We start from the raw sequence: 10,917 nt of genomic DNA, 5'->3' as shown, positions 1-10,917 counted from the left end.
AACCATTATGGGATTTCCTCTATGGGATCTAAATCATGAAAAGTGGAAGGAGGATGAGAATATGGATTAGGAATTTGATTTGCAAATTGCCCAACTTTATTATCGGTGCAAGGACGCATCCGCATTGGAATTGAAAAAGGAGGAGGATAAGGAACATAAGGAATAGTAGGTTCCTCCCATGAAATTATGGGTGTCTCATGGCTTCCAAGAGTTAGGGAAGAAAAAACATCATGTGGTTTAGGTTCACCGTGCAAAGAGATATGAAACAAACAATCAAAATTTTGTATAAATAAATACCAATCTGTGTCTTCTTTAGGAAATTCATAATAGAGGTGAAGGAATCGATCAGAGAAATCCTTAATTGATTCATTAGGCTTCATTCTTAGTTGATTAATCCTTTTATAAACATCTTGGTAATCATACCTATCAAATGCTAAATGAAGCTCCTTGATGAGGTGTTCAAGAGAATGAATGGAAGCAAGTGGTAGAGTGTGATACCATTGACTTTAAGGGTGAGGCAGAAGAGAATACAAGCCACATATTCACAATCAATTTCATAGTGTTCACATAACTTAAGGAAAATAGATGCATGCTTGGTAATGGATGTATCACCCTCACCATCAAACTTGAATTGAGACAAGTCATGGAGAGACTCATTAGGGATTGAAATTTCACCAGGGGATAGGTTAGAAAAACACCCCGCAAGTATGATTTTAGGATGAGCCATTTCAAATAAGAGGTTCAAAACAAACTCAACGGGCATAACTTGTCATATGGCCCTTCTTCTAGTGCCATTTTGTTGAAAGTACTGGAAATCCATTAGCCAAGGGGGTCTCCTCGATGTGAAGTCCCAATTAGACCTCACACCATTTGTTACAGAATAAAACACCCTAGGGTCTGGGTTGAGAACCCCAATATATCGAAGGGAATACACCAACAAGAAGCAAGCAAACAAGCAGTCCTAATGCTTAAACTACTAAAGTGGGATGAAGAGATAGTACCTGTAGGTCCTATGTTTGAGGATGTTCCCATAGGGTCCAAACCCTTAGCTTCCTCCAATGCTTCAAAACCTACAACTTATTCTAGAAAAGCATATATACTAGCAATAGCTCAAAGCATGTTCAAGATATGAATGTTAGATCATATAATCATATAGATATAAATCATGATATCATACATAATTAGATCATAACATGAGTTAAAGCTTAAAGATCATCACATCAGGAAAAAGACAAAGCTTCTTTATTGATGTCTACAAAGAATGTGGAAGAATACAACATGATTCGACCACGGCTCCAAGCGAAACCTTCCTTCAGATTCGTCTGGCCCAAGCCTAAACAAACCTCTTTCAAATTCATACACATAGATGCCATATAAAGGAGATGGAAATCTCTATGAGGAAACAAGGGTTTCTTATAGCTGGGAGTGCAAGAGGCACAAGGATAAATCAGACTTGATTAGGGACCAATTGGATATAATATCAATATCCTATCTTTCTCTCCCCTTAGGCCTTCCCATGAGGTGTATTTATATCACCCCAAAATAGTTGTTTCAGTTGGGATACAGTTAGGCCACGGGCTCCTGTAGGTGGGATTCTGGTGTAACCCATAAACCCCACCCATAAAATAGGGATTTTATATTTTTTTAATATTTCAAATTATATATGTGATTTGGGTATAGCTGGACTCGCGTGCACAGGCACTTTTTAAAGGGCAGAGTCACGTATGGAATTTAAAATAATGTTTTTTAGTAAAAGGACCAAGTCTGAAGGGAAAGGGCTGCCCAAGGCCATGACTCAGAGCATCAAGTATACAAGGGTGATAAATGATGCTATAACATATGCCCCCTAATATATGAGGTCAGAAGGGGTACATGATGGCTGAAATGTGTTAAGTGTATAGAAAGAATCATGTGAGGAATTGGGAGGAGATCACCAGATTCTAGCCTGCCAAACCAGTGGAAGAGATCAGAAAGAAAGCTCATGTCTGAGGTGGGCATACCCATGCTCAGAGATAGTAAAGCATGTTTGCATATCAAGTGTAGAGCGGATCCAATATGTATACAAGTACAAAGGAAACTAAGAAATACATAGTGGATCATCTAATCATAGTCGTAAAAGTACATATCAAGGCCATGTCACAATATCACATATAAAAGAATTGATCAATGATGTTGAAGGAGATATCTGATCACTGATGTCACATAATTGATCCTCAAAGTACCAAGTCAAAAAGTGGAATAATGGTATTGTATGCAACTCAGGTGCCAACATATAAAATGTTGTTGTGATGAACAACAACATATAAGGTGAATGGTGGCATTAGTAGAAAACTGAAGGAATTGACAAGTGACCCAAAAAATGTTGATGCAACCTAAGGTCTTCACCGACCGCCATGGTACATTTCTAAATTATGGGAATAAATGAGTTGAATTCAACCATGTGAGAAATCGTTTGATTACCGGTCATTGATGTATACCATTAACAAATGCGAGACAACTCACCGATAATGATGATGAGAGTCAAGGTACCCTAGTACAATCTAACAAGTGACCAGTAAGACTTGAGGGTCTACCCAAGCATAGGTGTCATGGAAGAGACGTGGAGGGTGCCACAATTGAGACTAAGGGAGTTCTCCATTCTGTACAAAGGAACTTAGAGAGCTTGACTCACCAGGTACCTATGTAGCAGTGGAGGATCTACCAGAGGAAATGCAGAGACACATGGTAGGAGTACCACAAGATTGGGTGCGGCCTTTCCGACAGGTGGCCACTACCGTCGTCTTCTTCTGAGATGCACATCTAGGGCAGGGCCCACGGATATAGATTAGAGATGTCCTGATATTTTTGATAGACATGATTGGGCTTAATCCCCAATTTTGTAGGACATTTTTGTCTGGGTTTTGTATAATATTTTGAACATATAACTTCTATGTATATAAAAACAGTTCCATGATGTGATGACCATATATACATATGAATTTTTATTATTGTTTATTTTAATGTGATGAATGATTAATATGGCAATCTAATGCTTGATTAGTTATGGAATCAGCAAATGAATTTTCTGATAGTGGAATATGAATAAATGTGATAAAATTAAATGAACAAAAAATAAATTCACTCTCAGAAATTGGTGATATAAATAAGGATCTCTCACACGATAGATTTTGTTTAACTGAGACACCACCAATTGTGAATCCAGGTATACTACTAATGAATCAATACCAAGAGATATTAATTCAAATAGTAAGTTAACGACAACAATATATTCGACAACATTGTTTGAAGCAGGGCCGATACATATGCCTCTTGAATCCAACAACTGACCGAATGGATAGTAAATCACCCAAGTCACAAATCCCTTTGTGATCTCAGTATAATTGATGATAAATATCCTCAAGAAATTGGCTTTTCCTTGGAGATTTTGAAGTTGACAGATGGTAGACATGGGAGGAAATTGAAGTATTGCCTCAACCTTAAAAGGATTTACATGAATCCCTTCATTTTTATACTATGAATCCCAATAATCGACCAGACGTGACATCGAAAACATATTTATTCGGATTCAACCAAATTTTATAATGACGACATCGCTCAAAAATCAATCGAAGATGATGAGGATGATCAATTATCTTTTGAGAATGAGCAAATAAGTCATCCAAATAAGCTTCGATGATATGTTTGATATCGTGGAAAGCGTAGGACATGGCCCGCTAAAAAGTCGCTCCAACATTTTAAAGGCCAAAATGAATCTTTTTGTATGTAAAGGTACCCCAGGGGCAAATAAAAGTTGTCTTATGTTGATCTTCAGGACAGATAGCAATTTGATTATAACATGAGAAACCATCCATGAAGGTGAAAATCTCATTTCTCACACATTCATCGATAATATAATCAATAAAGGTGTGGGGAAATTATATTTTGGACAAGCCTTATTTAAATCCATAAAGACTATGCATGCACAGATCATTCCTTGTTTTTTATCAACCAGGATTGGATTTGAGACCCACTCATTCAATGGAACGAGGTATATGAATCCTGCCATAAGAAGCTTCTCAACCTCGGCTTTGATAGCTATCGCTTTCATAGGGTTACCGACCAAAGATTTTTCTATATAGGCTTCACATTCACGTAAGTCTTGATCTCATGTTGGACTATTGATGGATCAATTCCAAGTATTTCCTCATAAGACCAAGCAACACATCATGAAACTCTTTAAAAAGATTGGTATAAATTTGAATTTCTTTAGGGGAGCATTCAGCTCCGATGAGAACATTCTCAATTATATTGGGATCCCTAGAGATGTTCACTAGAACTATTTCTGAAATGATAGACGCGTTACCTTCAGCAAAAATCTATGCTAGGGCCAAAGGGTTTAAAATTGTGTGAACACCACTAGTTGATGAAGAGCTAGACAAACTTAATTCTACTTCATGCAAGTTTGGGAGAAAATATGAAGGATGATGCAAATCATCCCACAGTCTTTCTATACCCATCATTGCTTCTAGGATTGATTCCTCATATGGTAAAACAATATCAAGGTAGTCCATAGAAGAAGTAGAGTCAAGAGTCCAAGTGGGAGCCACATCTCCATCCAAATCCTCCGGTGAAAGAGGAGTAGGATCAGAATCTGCAGTGTTAACTATAAATTGGTAAGCAATTTCAGCTGCAGACATGGGATATGCCATTCCACCCACTTTCCCTTATTCTAATGTGGTTGTAGAAGAGGGTAAGGGCCAAGGATCTGAAAAATAATGAGTTTTGAAGAACTCTCTTTGAGAAGGGGCCTTGGATGATGAAATGGCATTTATTCGAGCAATAGGAGAAGGAAGATCAAAAGTACCCATCAACAAGGAATACATTCCGACTCCTAAATTCTCAATAGGCTGCTTGGGATTGTTCACTAAGGGAACGAAAGAATTAGAGGATGCATTGGATTCTTTCGGAGAATAATCCATCTGATCAACAGTAACAGTTCTCCCATCATGCGGAAATCATAGGATGAAAAATAATGATGATACATTGGCATCCATTTCATAAATCCAATTTCGTCCCAATAGAATATTATAATCCCAATTCGCATCTACTATTTCCACCTCGATATAGACCACCTTTCCCCCAAAACAGATGGGAAAGGATGGAATAATTCCATGTGGCCCATGAGAATGACCATCAAATGAAGTCAAGAGAGTAGGTGAAGGAACAACTTTAGGAGATCCGATAGCTTTCCAACATGCAATTGACACATGTGAAAGCTCCCTCATCAACTACAGTTCAAAAGATATTGGACTTTCGATATGCAGATTTAATCTGGAAAGCCATGTGATGAGGTAGTCTCTTCTTAATATTTGACATTTCAAATGTAACAATAAGAGATTTTTCTAGATATATTTCCCTGATTACAATGAGAAACACACTCCTTTGTGATGGACACGACCGGAGTACCTCTAACACAGACATACCACAAGGAATTTGGGCCAGATCTTCAACAATGGAGTAGTTCTAGGCAACCTTGGCATCAAGGTTGATCGTCAAACATTTTACAGAGCCTTTCGACATCCGAGGTATAGGCTCAACTGCGGGCCTCTCAATATGGAGCGGCTCTGGAACATCGAGAGCAACCTTAGCCTTAGAGGATTCTGGTTCACCATAATCATGTGATTTTGTAGCAACATCAACATGAGAACTCATCATGTATACATTCAATGGATTTTCCCCTTCCTGGTTGCCCCTTGTGGGGGTTCTAGTATTAGCATTCGCGCCAGCAAACATTTGCTGCCCTTGGGGAAAAGGGTTAGTCAGAACAACCTGGGAGCTAGAAGAACCCTACTGCACTAACAAGTGCATAACATCTTGAATCTTAGGGAAAAGATGAGTTAAATGGTCTCCATTGCACAATTTTCAAGGAAACTTAACTTTCTTTTTTGAATCCTTTTTACTCTCCCCAACATTATTACTGGGTTTCTTCACATTTCCCTTCCCATCCTTATCTTTCTTCTTACCACGTCCCTTTCTCTTCCCATCAGATTTTTGATTTCCTTTGCAGTTAGAAGACTAGACATTGTTAATAGTTAAAGGTTGAGAACGCATAGGAACTGGCGACGATGCTTGAATCGAAGAAGAAATTTATAAACAGAATTGTTGCAATTGACTTAAGAGGTTAGTCATGCTGTTATCGATCGATCTGACTATCCTGTTGGCATGGGGACCTGGGTTCAGTTTGGCTAAATCGATCTTGGATCAAGCAACATCGGGCAAAATCTTTTCAAGAATCCCAGACTGAGAATATATAAGTTCTAATTGTTAGGCTCTAAAGATAGCATGTTCTTCGGTGAATATCCCGGAGAGTGATACATCCTTAGAAATTTATAGTAGGGTAAAGAGGAAGTTGCTGACCTAATAAAGGTAGAACAAAGTTGTAGAGTGAAAGCAGATTTAATCTTCATGCAGGAAGCTTTGGTAGTAGAAGAAAAAGGAAGCAGAGGAAACAAACAACAGAGGAAAGGAAGATAGAAAAGCAGAGCTTGTAGGTAGCAGAACTGAGATCGTAACAAGCATAATAAGAACCGAAGGAAGGATGAGAGATGAGGAGGAAAGAACAAGAAGAGAAGCAAAAGCAGGTAGAAGAAAAAAGGAAAGGTGTAATGACAGAGCAATCATCGCCAATATAGGTTGATGATCCGGAACAACAAGTAGCCGAGGAAGAGAGTGAACAAATGCAAGTCCTCACCAATGATAAACACAATAACCAAGTCCGTCTAGAGATCGATGAGTACATGGAGCAGCTAAGACGAGAGGCCACTAGGGAACACTTGGAGCTAAATGCACACAACATGCAGAAGTACATCGATGGTCTTTTCAAGGTCAACACCATGCTTCTCATGCTTCAGAATGAGTTGGATACAAGTTCTGAGACCATATACCTGAATGCCATGGAGGCAAGAGTTCACTTTCAGGAAGACACCATCAAGTAGTTTGAGGACACCATCATGCAGTACCAAGATTGACATTAATATGTGACCGAGAAGCACCAAGTGGAGGCTGCCGAGTTGGTTTTTCCCCAAAACTTAGAGTCATATTATTTTGTCTTGTTAGCCTGTCTCTAACCTATTTTGTCTCACATGGGTACATGTGGAAAATGTAATATTATTTGTGAATATGTTGTAAGTGAAATTCCAAGTGTCATTAGTGGAATGTGAAAGGTCATCATGTTATGTAATGAGTTACTTGTAAAGAAGTTGAAGAGTCATGAGGTTAGTCAAAGAGTCACAAAGGGGAATGTCAAGGGTCACTCCACTCTTTGTCATAAATAAAACCTCATAACCCATAGAACGAGATTTTGGGAGCCAAGCTTTTTTCTAGGCTTAGGATTAGGAAAGGCTTGGGAGTATTGTGACGAGCCTTGACTTCTCCACAACGTAGAGTGAGTATACTTCTTTGGAGGAGAAGGTGTTCTTGACTATAATGTTCCATTATTGGGGCTAGTGGTCTTCAATGGTGTATGTATGGATGGAACTTTCACTTATAATAATAATATCAGAGCCGACGTGATTTCATGCATTTGTTGTTGTAGTTGGACTATTTTGGTTGCTTTAGAAATGTATGTTGTTTAACTTACGCATTTTCTTATGAACTACTTTGTATGCAATTATGTGAATCTTGTTGGATGTGTATTGTTGGATTAACTCATCACTTTAATTTGTGGACTATTCTGCATTTTAGCTTGTGATGTCATTCCACTTGTGTGTTCCTTTCAAGTTGCATACTATTACAGGCTTCTAAGGGGCACACTTCCTTTTCCCCTCCGTGTGTTAAAACCTTCATGCATCACACTTGACTCTCCGCAGGGTCACACACTTTCTCTCACCCAAAGTTATCATACTTACCTCTACGCGCTACCATGATCAAGGCATTACACTACCACCCATTGTTGGGACTCCTACTCCAAATAGTTTGAGGTCTAGTTGGGACTTCATATCGGGGAGATCCCCTGAATGTTGGCGGGTCCAACACCATCAACATTTCTGGCACTAGAAGGAGGGTCAGATGACAAGCTGAGCCCTTGAAGTCTGTTTTGAATTTCTGCACATATTTCATGACTTCTATTGAAATCATAACCCCAACATGTTTCTCTCACGCTGTTGATTTTGAAGCGTCGGTGAGAATTATAGATGACTTGTCCAAATATAAGTTCAATGGTGACAACAAAACACCTTTGTTCAGGCACACAGTTGCCTCTGATGGCTTCTATGATAGGCATGATGTCCCCTTAGATGACATTGCCTGTGGGTTGTTCGCTTTCACGTTCGAAGGGCACACAAAGCAATGGTGTCACACATTTCCTGCAACCTCTATACACTCTTTTAATCACATGTTCAGAGAATTGTGTCATGCTTTTGTTCTTTATGATCGTAAAGCACTTGATTTTTTTTTTTTAAATTGCGAAAATCACCAGACGAATCTCTTTGAGATTTTTAGAATCGTGTTCTTCACTACTGCTATGAATTTCTTGAAGATGAAGTGGAATGGGAATTTCCAAATCAAATATTTTAGTATCTTGTTCACATTTATGAGAATCCACATGAGTTAGAATCTTTCGAACCTCTCCCAACATACCTCAGTGTTAGAGCTTTTAAATATGAGACGGACAAGGTTTCTATCCCAAGTGACCCTCCGTCCCCATCTCATCAAACAACTCTAGCTTCACAAGCTGAGGTGAGAGAAGTTGAGAATCCACCTGCTAATCTGTCACCATCTCCTCCTACCCCGCCTGCTCAGGATTTCTACGTAGAATTGGAACGTAACCCTGATGGTTGTCATGTGGTCTAATCTCCTCAACCTCTGTCCTTTGGTTCCTTTGATCCTTCAGATTTTGGTGTGTTGTGTTCATCTGTCTCAGATCTCGCATGTGATGTTCACGAGGATCAAGTTTTGGACAGAGTTGGTGTTGAACAACCAACATGCGCTATCATTTTTTATGAGTATGTGTGGGAGTCTAAACAAGAATCTACGGTGAAGGATGACCTCCTTTTGTCCGCACCTCATCTGCTTTATCCTGACATCTTCCACGATTCTGCCATTTCTGTTCCATCTTGTGAAAATTCATTTCCGGTCTTTTCTACTTCCATTAATTAACAAAACATGTGGGATGCCAGTCTTTCATTTGATTGTGGGGAGGACAAATATTTCTTCCTGGATCCACCCAATCTCTCATCTTACCTCTCCGAAAACATTGAGGGTGAAAATTATAATTTTTCACCATCCCCTCTTTATGATTCGTCAGATCAACACTTGGTTATCTGTCTATTCCCTCTCTTTATGAGAATATTTCATTTCTTTAGTCGATGATACCCTAATGGAAAATGCATTCCTTTCAGAGAGATTCATGGAGAAATCATGATGCTTTCACTCTCAACTAGTATGCCTACTCTAATCGGTTTTCTATTTTCGGTTAACCCTTGTCAACTCAGTCAAGTAGAGTAAGGAGAGGGGGAAAAGCTTAAAAAGTATGTCAGAGGTATATATAAATATACTTCTCTGAAGGTACAACCTCTTCTGCTCTCAATAAGTCGAGATCCCTCTTCCTCCTCATGAAATAAATAAGTCTCTATGCACAGTTCTTTGAAAAATGAAAAAATAAAATAAAGGGCGAAAGAAGAGAAAGGCTTCCTACACAGAGATGTGAAACAAGTAACTCCGTCGGGGTACAGTTTAGGCTCGCTAGTAGCAGATAAATGCTTGTGTTCCTGAGGTGACTCCGTCAAGGTACTGTCTAGGCATGCTGGTAGCGAAGAAACACCAGAGATGAAACTAAAACTCTGATAGACTCTTTTACTTGTAAACCTATATACCCCTCATCCCCAATTGAAACAAATTAGTTTGACTTGGCTTGGTATGTGTGCTGTCGATAAAGAGGATCGTAGGGGCTACATATTTAACTCAAGCTAGTGAAGAAGCTATGATAATTGAAGAATTGAAAAATACTTTCGGAAGAGTTAGACTCGCTTTGCATGAAACAAGTTCCATACAAAGATCTGGAGTTCTACCAGTGTGTGGCCAATGTTGTAGTGACTACAACCACCCTCCAAAATTTTTCCTATGCTTCATTTTGGAGCCTCCCTTCTAAACCATAGCATCTCATCTTACACTAATCCAGATACTTGCGCTTTTATTGAGCCACATCCTTTGCATATTGGCTATGTGTCTTGTTACTTGGTTTATTGTCTAACCCACAAGGTGATCTCTTGACTTGGTATTGATCCAATTCCGGGCTTGCCTTAGAGAAATGTGCAATCCTTGAGGGAAACTAGCCTTGCTCCTGGAAATTGTGCAGTCTAAGCTATCAGTGAGCCTTGAGCCCAAGAATTGTGCAACACTAGATGGAAACCAACCTTGAGCTAGGAAATTGTGTAGACATGAGAGGCAGCCCAGAACCACTCAACCCAGAAATTGCATAGAACCCACTGTGCTAAAAAACTGCTCAGTGCATGAACCAGAGAGTTGCTCAGTTCTTCCCAAAACTGCGTAATATTTCTAGGCAATCCATGGTAGTTTTCCCGAAAAATAATAAAAGAAAAAAGAATCCCTAGAAAATAGGGATCTATTATTAGTTTCTCGAAGGTGGCGGATCGCTATCTTTAGAAGTTTTTGCCAAGTGTCGCTTTTGTCCTTGATCTCAGGCATGTGCGTCATAAACTCCAAATTGCTCAATTCTATGTAATGGACGCCTCTAGAGCTCATTTTTACATTCAATCATCAAGCCCTAGCATTCTCGAGGAGATCAAGGAGCCTTCAGAGCATTGTCGTCGCTTTTCCGGGTGAGTTTTGCTTTTATTGTCTTTCACCGCTTTTTCTGTCGCCTTTGTTGTTTAGCTTGTGAGAGTGTTGTTTGACATATTTCTTTGAAAAAATGCTGAC

This window comes from Pinus tabuliformis, chromosome 3_1, assembly GCF_031772625.1.
Source record: "Pinus tabuliformis cultivar Carrire ecotype Pingquan chromosome 3_1, CPIR1, whole genome shotgun sequence".
NCBI classification, from domain to species: domain Eukaryota; kingdom Viridiplantae; phylum Streptophyta; class Pinopsida; order Pinales; family Pinaceae; genus Pinus; species Pinus tabuliformis.
This window is presented reverse-complemented; position numbering follows the sequence as displayed.